The following is a 10,095-nucleotide window of genomic DNA, read 5'->3' as shown; positions in this document are numbered from 1 at the left end:
ATTCAGCTGAAACTTTCTTGCATGGCCTGCCTTGTCTAGATCAAAATTTAACTTCTTGATGGCCCAAAAAGCATTGTGTTCAAGCTCCATTGGCAGGTGACAAGCTTTCCCAAACACAAGACGATAAGGGCTCATTCCAATGGGAGTCTTATATGCTGTCCTATAAGCCCATAATGCATCATTGAGCTTGGCTGCCCAATCTTTCCTTGTATTGTTCACCACCTTCTCCAGGATGTGCTTAATTTCTCTATTGCTTATTTCCACTTGACCAGAAGTTTGCGGATGATATGGTGTAGAGACTCGATGGGTGATGTTGTACTTCTTCATGAGTGCTTCGAATGGCTTGTTACAGAAGTGGCTGCCTCCATCACTAATGACAGCCCTTGGAGTACCAAACCTTGTGAAAATATTATCCTTCAAGAACTTCAGCACCACCTTATAATCATTGGTTTTGGTGGCTATGGCTTCCACCCATTTAGACACATAATCAACAGCAACAAGTATGTAAGTATAACCAAAGGAAGATGGGAATGGTCCCATGAAATCAATACCCCACACATCGAAGAGCTCCACAACAAGTATGTTATTCAATGGCATTTCATTCCTGCGACTTATGTTCCCCATCCTTTGGCACCTATCACACTTAACACAAAAATTAAATGCATCTTTAAATAGAGTGGGCCAAAAGAAACCAAATTGCAGAATTTTAAGTGCTGTTTTCTTAGCTCCAAAGTGACCTCCACAGGCCAATTCGTGGCTATGCCTAAGTATGCTTTCTTGCTCTTCTTCTGGAACACATCTTCTGATGAGTTGATCCGGGCAATGCTTGAATAAGAAAGGTTCATCCCATACATAATGTTTCACCATGGAAAAGAACTTCTTCTTATCCTGAGAAGTTAGATCATTTCTAAGAACACCACAAGCAAGATAATTAACAAAATCAGCATACCATGGCTCTTTGACTTGGGCAGCATATAGTTGTTCATCAGGGAAAGTCTCATTCAAGGGTAGCACAGCTCCTCCTTTTTCTTCAACCACAATTCTGCTCAAATGATCAGCTACCACATTCTCACATCCCTTCTTATCTCGAATCTCCAAATCGAATTCTTGCAGCAAGAGAATCCATCTAATCAAGCGTGGTTTGGCATCCTTCTTAGTGAGCAAGTATCTAAGGGCTGCATGGTCAGAATAAACAATTACTTTAGAACCAACAAGGTAAGAACGAAATTTTTCTAAAGCAAAAACCACAGCAAGCAACTCCTTCTCTGTTGTGGAGTAGTTGATTTGAGCATCATTCAAGGTCCGGCTAGCATAATGAATCACATGGGGCAGCTTGTTCTTCTTTTGACCTAAAACTGCACCAATAGCAAAGTCAGAGGCATCACACATTATTTCAAATGGTAAAGACCAATCCGGAGCTATGATAATAGGGGCTGAAGTTAGCTCCCTCTTCAAGGTAGAAAAAGCTTCCATGCAAGCTTCATTAAACTCAAAAACAGCATCCTTAGCAAGGAGATTACACAATGGCCTTGTAATGCTTGAGAAATTTTTGATGAACCTTCTATAGAATCCAGCATGACCTAGAAAGCTTCTAATTCCTTTAACAGAGGTAGGGGGTGGAAGATTTGAGATGAGGTCGATCTTGGCTTTATCCACTTCGATTCCCTTGCTTGAAATCACATGGCCTAGTACAATGCCTTGTCTCACCATGAAGTGACACTTCTCCCAATTCAAAATCAGATTTGTTTCCTGGCATCTTTTAAGCACTAGAGACAAGTGGTGAAGACAATTATCAAAAGAGGAACCAAAAACTGAAAAATCATCCATAAATACCTCAATGAATCGTTCCACCATATCTGAAAAGATTGACATCATGCATCTTTGGAAAGTTGCTGGGGCATTGCATAAACCGAATGGCATCCTTCTATAAGCAAACGTACCAAATGGGCATGTGAATGTGGTTTTCTCTTGGTCTTCCGGAGCAATGGGAATTTGATTATAACCTGAAAAACCATCAAGAAAACAATAGTAAGCATGGCCAGATAAACGTTCAAGCATTTGATCAATAAAAGGTAAGGGGAAATGATCTTTTCTAGTGGATGTGTTCAACTTCCTGTAATCAATGCAAACTCTCCAACCAGTGACAGTTCGTGTAGGAACTAGCTCATTCTTCTCATTCTTCACAACGGTGATTCCGGACTTCTTTGGAACAACTTGCACAGGGCTCACCCACTTAGAATCTGAAATTGGGTAGATGATTCCTACATCGAGTAGCTTTAAAACTTCAGCTCTAACCACCTCTTTCATGTTGGGATTTAGCCTCCTTTGGGCATCACGAGATGGTTTGCTGTCTTCTTCCATTAAAATCCGGTGCATGCACATGCTTGGACTAATTCCTTTGATGTCTGCTATGGTCCACCCAATGGCTGTTTTATGCTCTTTTAGAACTTTAATTAAGCTCTCTTCTTCATGTGAGGAGAGACCTGCAGCAATTATAACAGGGAGAGTTTCGTTAGCACCCAAATATGTATATTTAAGATTATTGGGAAGAGGTTTAAGTTCTAGCTTTGGTGGGATGACAATGGATGGCTCCAATTTCGTGGATGATGGTCCAAGAGGCTCGATTGGTGGCCTAAAGGATGGTGGGTATGGCGGAAACACTTCTAAGGCAGCCACCACTTCTTGGAACTCCGGTTCACAAAGATCTTCCTCTTCTTGTGTTAAGACAGCTTCTAGAGCATCATTAGACTTTCTCTGCAAAATTTTGGAAGAAACCTCATGATCCACAACATCAATTGAAAAGCAAGAATCAAGAGAGATAGAAGGTTGAGATAGAGCATTAAGCATTTTAAATTCAACAGTTTCACCCAAAACAGTCATGGAGAGAGTGCTATCTTTCACTTTGATGATTGTGTCTGCAGTGGCCATGAATGGCCTGCCTAGGAGAATGGGATCAACACGATCTCCATTTGGATTGTCTTCCATGTCCATCACTACAAAATCAGCAGGGAGAATTAGTGTATTAACTTGAACTAGAATATCTTCTACAATACCTTTTGGATATTTTATAGAATGATCAGCTAGTTCAAGTCGCATTGAAGTCTTCTTCATCCCTTCTAAGCCAAGCTCTTGATAAACTGAATATGGCAAAACATTGATGCTTGCTCCCAAGTCCAACATGGCTCTTCCAACCTTCTTGCCTCCAATGTTAATGGGAATGTCAAAGCTGCCAGGATCATCTAGTTTTGGTGGAAGCTTCCTTTGCAATACAGCACTTACATTCTGGTCGAGCTTTACTCCTTCATTTGGAGCGAAATTGAGCTTGTGAGTTTTCAAGTCCTTGATGAATTTTCCATATGCAGGAATCTGTTCAATAAGATCAAGCAAAGGCAAATTGATATTAACTTTACTCAAAATATCATAAATCTCTTTAAAAGCCTTATCTTGCTTTGCTTTCTTAAGACGGCCTGGAAATGGAATCTGTGGAACATATGGAGCGGGTGGCACGTATCTATCTTCTTGAAGATGTGGTGGCACAAATTTGTCATCCCTTTTATGCAATTGGAATTGATCGGATTTCTGAGAATCTGATTTGGCCTTAGGAGCAGATTGAGAAGTTTTGAGTTGTTCTCCTTCCGTGGCCATGGTCTCCTCCTCTTCATTTTCTACAATCACAACATCATTTGAAAGATTAGAATCATCTTTATTATCAATGATCTTACCTGATCTGAGCACATGAATGGCCTTGGCTTCTGGGTTCTTTGGATTGATCTCAGTTTGGCTTGGCCATTTCCCAGGCACTCTTTGAGTTATTTCAGCAGCTATTTGGCCTAATTGGACTTCCAATTTGGAGATGGCAGCTTGTGTAGTTTGCTGAAAATTGGATTGGTTGATTGCCATCTGCTTCACTATATCTTCCAATGATGATGATGATTGTTGTGGCCTTTGGAATGAAGGGGGATTTGCTTGATTCTGGGTATTTCTCCATGAAAAGTTTGGATGATTCCTCCAACCTGGATTATAACTTTGAGAGTATGGATCATTTCTTGGACCTTGGTTGTAGGAATTTACCAACTTAGCTTGCTCTTGCACAAATTCTGGATATCCAGCCCCAAGTGGACAAGCTGTGGTAGCATGGTCATGAGATTCACAAATGCTACACACTTCCTTCGGAGGGCTTCTTGAGTTTAATGCAAGAAGAGCATCTAGCTTTTGTTCCAGTTTTGAAATCTGCACACTAGAAGCATCATTAGAACCACTAATAACACGTTTACCTCTTGTATCCGTATGTTGGGTCTCCATTGCTATCTCCTCAAAGAGTTCGTACGTTTCTTCTGGAGTTTTGGTTTTAAAAGAACCACCTGCAAAATTGGTGACTATATTATGACTAGAAGGGGTTAGTCCTTTATAAAACATACGCATTTGAAGCTTCAATGGAATCCCATGATGAGGACATTGGTTGAGCAACCCATTGAATTTCTCCCATGCTTCACAAAACGATTCATCATCTTGCTGTGCAAATAACAAGATCTTGTCCCTAAGCATGTCGGTCTTTTGCGTGGAGAAGTATTTTTCCAGGAACTTCTTTTGAATGGCAGACCATGTAGTGAGTGAACCAGGCTTCAAAGAATTCAACCAATACTTCGCCTTATCCTTTAAAGTGTATGGAAACACTCTCATTCGAAGTTGATCTTCTGTCACACCTGTCAAGGGAAAAGAACTCACAACATTAAAAATATCCTTTATATGAGTCAATGGATCTTCATTAGGTAAACCATAAAAGGAAGGCAGCATATTAAGATGAGAAGATTTAAGCTCATAATTTCGAGCTACAGTGGGCAGCAAAATGCTTGAAGGAGATGCTGGAATTGTTGGGATATCAAGTTCTCCCATGAACTCAATGGCAGCCATCATTTCTTCTTCTTCTTGGTCTGAACTTGCTTCCGAATTTGAAAGTGAAGAACCGGGAAGTTCAGTGTGGAGAGCAAGACTTGTAAATGTAGCAAGAGCTTGCTCTTTTGCAGTTGACAACTCCCTTTCTAGACGATTCTGAATTTCAGAGGTCACTCGTCTGGGTTGCAATGATGGTCCTGCGTTCAAAGATCTAGAACGTTGGAACGAAGACCTCACTTGTTCAAGTAATGGATTTTTAGACATAAACTACCTGAAACAGAAAATTAGATTAATTAGAAACACTAAAAAGAATAGGGTAACCTTGGGCACATAACCAGGGAAGAACTTTCGTTCAGTCCCCGGCAACGGCGCCAAAATTTGTTGTTAATATTATGTTAACTCGCAATTGTACGGGGCAATTAGTAGTATAGCAAGACAAGTACGAGGTCGTACCCACGAAGACTGAGAAGTTAAAACTAGTTATGTACTTAGATTACCAAATTCAAGAAAGTAGGAGGTTATGTCTAAAACAGAATTTAAAACAAGAGTGGTTGTGATTGTTGAACAAAAGAAGCAAAATGAAATTGCAAACAAAAACAAGTAAACAAATGTAACAAAGAGTGGTTTTAAGAGTTGGAAAACAGATTTTGAGACTAGGGCATTCGAATCACCATAACAATTCAATTCTGGGTTATAAAGATTCAAGTAACAAGTCTAATTCAGATTCAAAGATTGATTCTAGCTAAAGTATGATTAGGCCATGGTGTTTGGTCCTAACCTTGTGTTCCTAATTCCCTAATTTGATCATTTGTTGTCTAACCTAAAATTAAGCATTAGGAACCCATTAAGCATAGAAGAACATTTTAAACAACCAAGTATGTATCTAATCCCTGTTGTCGAATGTCCATACATACTCTTCCTATTCATAGTTCAATTCGAATTAAAGCATGGTGTATACTCTTAATTCAAACCAAGATAGTTAACAAACAAGTTCTAATGGTGATCAATCATTCAAACAAGCATGTTAACTTATAAGCATAATGAATAAGAACATGAATCATGAATCAAACTTGAAACTCCAAACTTATAAACCCAGAATATTCATGTTAGGTTACATCGAAGCCCTAGTTATGGATTTAGCTACTCATAATGGAAAAGAGACTTGAACAGAAATGAGAAAACATAATGAATACAATAAGAGTAGAAAAACCCTTTTTCTGAAGTTCTTGTGGTGTCCAAGGCTTCTCCAAGTGCTTCTCCACTTCTAATGCTTCTCCAAGAGCTTCCCCACTTCTAGAAAGATGTATGAAGGATATGGAGGTGATTTGGGATGAGTTTTAGTGAGTGGTGATGGCTAAGGAAGATGAAATTCGTAGGGAAATGGAAGAGAGGTTTGCTGGAGTTGTTTTGGTGATTGTTGGAGTGTTTGGGATTTTGAGAGTGTTTGAGGATGGTTGGAGTGAATTGTGGGGGTTGTGAATCTCAGGATTTGTTGTGTCTTGAATGTGGAATGGATGTGGTATTTATAAGGAGAGGGGAGTGACAAATCTGAATTCAATATGGCTAATGCATACAACACTTGCATTATAAAAGATGAATTGGTTGATGCACTTCACTAATGCATACAACACTTGCATTATAAAATCTGAATTGGTTGATGTACTTCACCAATAGATCCCACCAGCAGCCCTAGCTCATCTTCATGTCACCATGACCAAGCTTCCAACCAGAAATGATAGCTCATACCTAGCTCACCATGACCAAGCATCCAACCAGCACATGCTGAGGTCAGCATAACCAGCAACTTCAAGGGCTTACAACTTGGGCTTCTCTTAATCAAATTAGGACTTTAAGCACTCGAAATTGAAGTTCAGAATGTCTTCTTTCCAGCCATATGTCATTTGGGCCAATCCAAGGTCGGAGGAGGAAGTTAAGGCCAAAACAAATTGCTAACTCATTTTGCGCGCTGATAAAATCCATCCTGAGCATGGCTCTGTGTTTGCTAGGTAACAGACTCCATATTTATCCAATGGGGCTGACTTTTGGATATGTTATAGTACACACCCATTGGAACAACTTTCATGAAGAATGCTGCCTCATCCGAGCTGTGTAGGTTGCTGAAACAAAGCTTGCAATATGACCTACGGAACTGGACTGGCAGGGGGCTGTAGCCAAAATGAGTTTGTCTTTTAAGCTCTTCTTCCATTCATCCAAATTAGGCCTTAACATGCTTGAATTGCATGAATTATGCTCTCTTGCTCTATTGGCCTACAAAACACACAAAGGGAGGGAAATAACTTAGAATTATAGGAACTAAGCAAAAGAAGTAAGTAAATTGGGCATGTATATGTATGAAATTATGAGCTTAACACACCCCCAAACTTAGATTTTGCTAGTCCTCGAGCAAAACAAAAGAGAAACAAAGATAAAAACAAAACAAGAAGTTAACTAGACCACTTTCGTAGGTAACTCGATTGCATTGAGCGTATGCAACAAGCCTTTAAACCTCTAGGCATCCCTAGTAGGAGGAGTTGTGTCTCCTGAGGGTTTAACAGATACGATACCCACAAACGTTTTTCTAACTCTACAAAACAAAATGGTTAGAAAAACAACTTTGAAATCAACTAATGAAAATGAAAGAAAGTTTTAGTCATACCTCCAACACCATAGAGTTGCCAAGATAGGTCATCAATCAGTGTGTACAAGTGGAAGCTATAGCTCAAAGGCACACAGTTTCAAAGCAAGCACACTCAAACCTTGAATAGAGAACATGCTTCGACTCTAATTCTCACAGATAACACTCAATCACTCAGAACCTATGTTTTAATTCTCTCAAGAAAGCATAAGTGAGTGTATGAAATAGAAGCACAAATTTGGTTAGATCTCATGAAAGGAATTAAATACTAAGAATAGAGATACACACATACTTACCAGCACCCATGAATACATCCTCAAAGATCAGCTAGGTCTTTCACAATGTTGTAATGAAAGGCTAAGGTTTAGGGGAAATGGAAGAATTGGAAGGAAAAACAAATAACTTAAGAACATACCAAGGTTGCATGCTTCATTAATCTGCAAGGCATCATTGATTTAGATTGGCATGGCAGCAAACTTCATGGTATCTCCTGGCATAGACTTTATTTTTCACACTTAGATCAAATCGAAACACTTTCATCTTCGTTGATTTGATCTGCATCTTCATTAACTTCATTGCACAGATTCACATCATCTTTATTTAGGTACATGGCTGCAACTTCCTTGCTTCAAACTTTATCTTGGCACACCTTGGTATATTTCTAAGCTATAGGGTATGGCTACAATAGGTCAAGTATCTCAGATTGAGATACAAAGGTAGGGAAATGATGAGGGTGATAGAAGAAAAGGCTTTAAGTGTTTGGCTTCAAGAGGGTTGATGGAACACACATATAGGTAGGGTGAAAAGAAAGCACATAGAATGGTTATGCACACATAGCCTAGCATCACTTCAATGAGTTCATTCATGAATGAGAGCAAGCACATGATATCTGCAAAAGAGAATCATCCTTAGTATTCAATCAAAATGGAATAATGAGATCAATTAGAGTGAATTGAAGAAAATAAGTATGGATGAGAAATAGAACACTTTAAACCCTCTCAAGAAAGCAATTAGGCTCGATATAGCTCACTAGGGTAGTCTCCACTATTTTCCTTCAAGAATTTGAGCGTGGTACTTTAGCCACCAGAATTCTAAGAGCAAAAGCTTTGTGAAGTGCAAAATTCTGATATGAAAACCTCAAATAGCAGCTCCATAGCATTGATTGTATGACATTCTTTAAAAAAAATAAAAATAAAAAATAAAAAAAATAAAAAAAATAAAAAATAAAATTGTGACAAGAGAACGAAAATTGAAAACACAAATGGATAAGAAAATTGAAATTGAAAACCTTCCCCCCAGACCTGAATTGAACATTGTCCTCAATGTGAAAGCATACAAAAGATGATTGAGAACAAACAAATGATAAAGGGAAAAGTTTAGAAGAAGGTTTAGGAAAAATAAAAAATAAAAAAAATGAATATATAAGCAACTCATGGATGACCAGTTAAGGGCCTCAGAAAACACAGCCAGGGGATCCGGGAAGGTTGGAGGGGTCACAATGGTCCCGCTTAAAACCCAAACTTCTTAGACACCGAAGGTGTCGCCTAAAGAACTCCTAGACACTGTATTGACGGAAGTGCTCACTGGAGTTACCATAAGTTAGCTCATATGAAAAATCTTTTTAAATTTTTAAATTTTTAAATTTTTTTTAAATTTTTATAAAAAAAAAAAAAAAAAAAAACAGAAATTTAAAATAATAACAAGTAAAGAGAAAGGATTGAAATGCTCCCCCTTGATGCGATTAGGTCGATTGCTACCAAGCACCTTCTTCTTGAACACATGGGTTGCCTCCCAAGAAGCGCCTTAGTTACTGTCTTGGCAAGACATTGTGCAATCAGCTAAGTTGATGGTACGAAGGGAAGTTGATCTACCACATGGCCAGTTTGGATGCCAGCTGAAACTCCCTCATAGAATGGCTTTAAACGTTGTCCATTTACTTTGAAAGTCGAGCCATCTTTAGGGTTTTGAATCTCCACAGCTCCATAGGGAGAAACATTGACCACGGTGAATGGGCCTTGCCATCTAGACTTCAATTTTCCTGGAAAGAGACGCAAACGTGAGTTAAACAAAAGAACTGACATACCTTTGGAGAACTCTTTCCGTTGAATGTTTCTGTCATGGTAACTCTTGGTTCGTTCTTTGTAAAGCTTTGCATTCTCATAAGACTCATGTCTAATTTCTTCCAATTCATTCAGCTGAAACTTTCTTGCATGGCCTGCCTTGTCTAGATCAAAATTTAACTTCTTGATGGCCCAAAAAGCATTGTGTTCAAGCTCCATTGGCAGGTGACAAGCTTTCCCAAACACAAGACGATAAGGGCTCATTCCAATGGGAGTCTTATATGCTGTCCTATAAGCCCATAATGCATCATTGAGCTTGGCTGCCCAATCTTTCCTTGTATTGTTCACCACCTTCTCCAGGATGTGCTTAATTTCTCTATTGCTTATTTCCACTTGACCAGAAGTTTGCGGATGATATGGTGTAGAGACTCGATGGGTGATGTTGTACTTCTTCATGAGTGCTTCGAATGGCTTGTTACAGAAGTGGCTGCCTCCATCACTAATGAC

General features: G+C 39.0%; 1 non-coding gene across 1 annotated transcript; it reads left to right on the top strand.

Moving 5' to 3' along the window:
* Positions 1-4,438: 4,438 nt before the first annotated feature.
* LOC148294237 (small nucleolar RNA R71) lies at positions 4,439-4,545 on the top strand. Its single transcript, XR_015836209.1, has one exon. It is a non-coding gene; the product is annotated as a small nucleolar RNA R71 (small nucleolar RNA).
* Positions 4,546-10,095: the final 5,550 nt, after the last annotated feature.

Source organism: Prunus avium, chromosome 5 (genome assembly GCF_965620075.1).
Source record: "Prunus avium chromosome 5, drPruAviu1.hap1.1, whole genome shotgun sequence".
Classification (NCBI taxonomy): domain Eukaryota; kingdom Viridiplantae; phylum Streptophyta; class Magnoliopsida; order Rosales; family Rosaceae; genus Prunus; species Prunus avium.
Note: the sequence above shows the minus strand (reverse complement) of the source record. Positions and strands in the feature narration are given on the sequence as shown.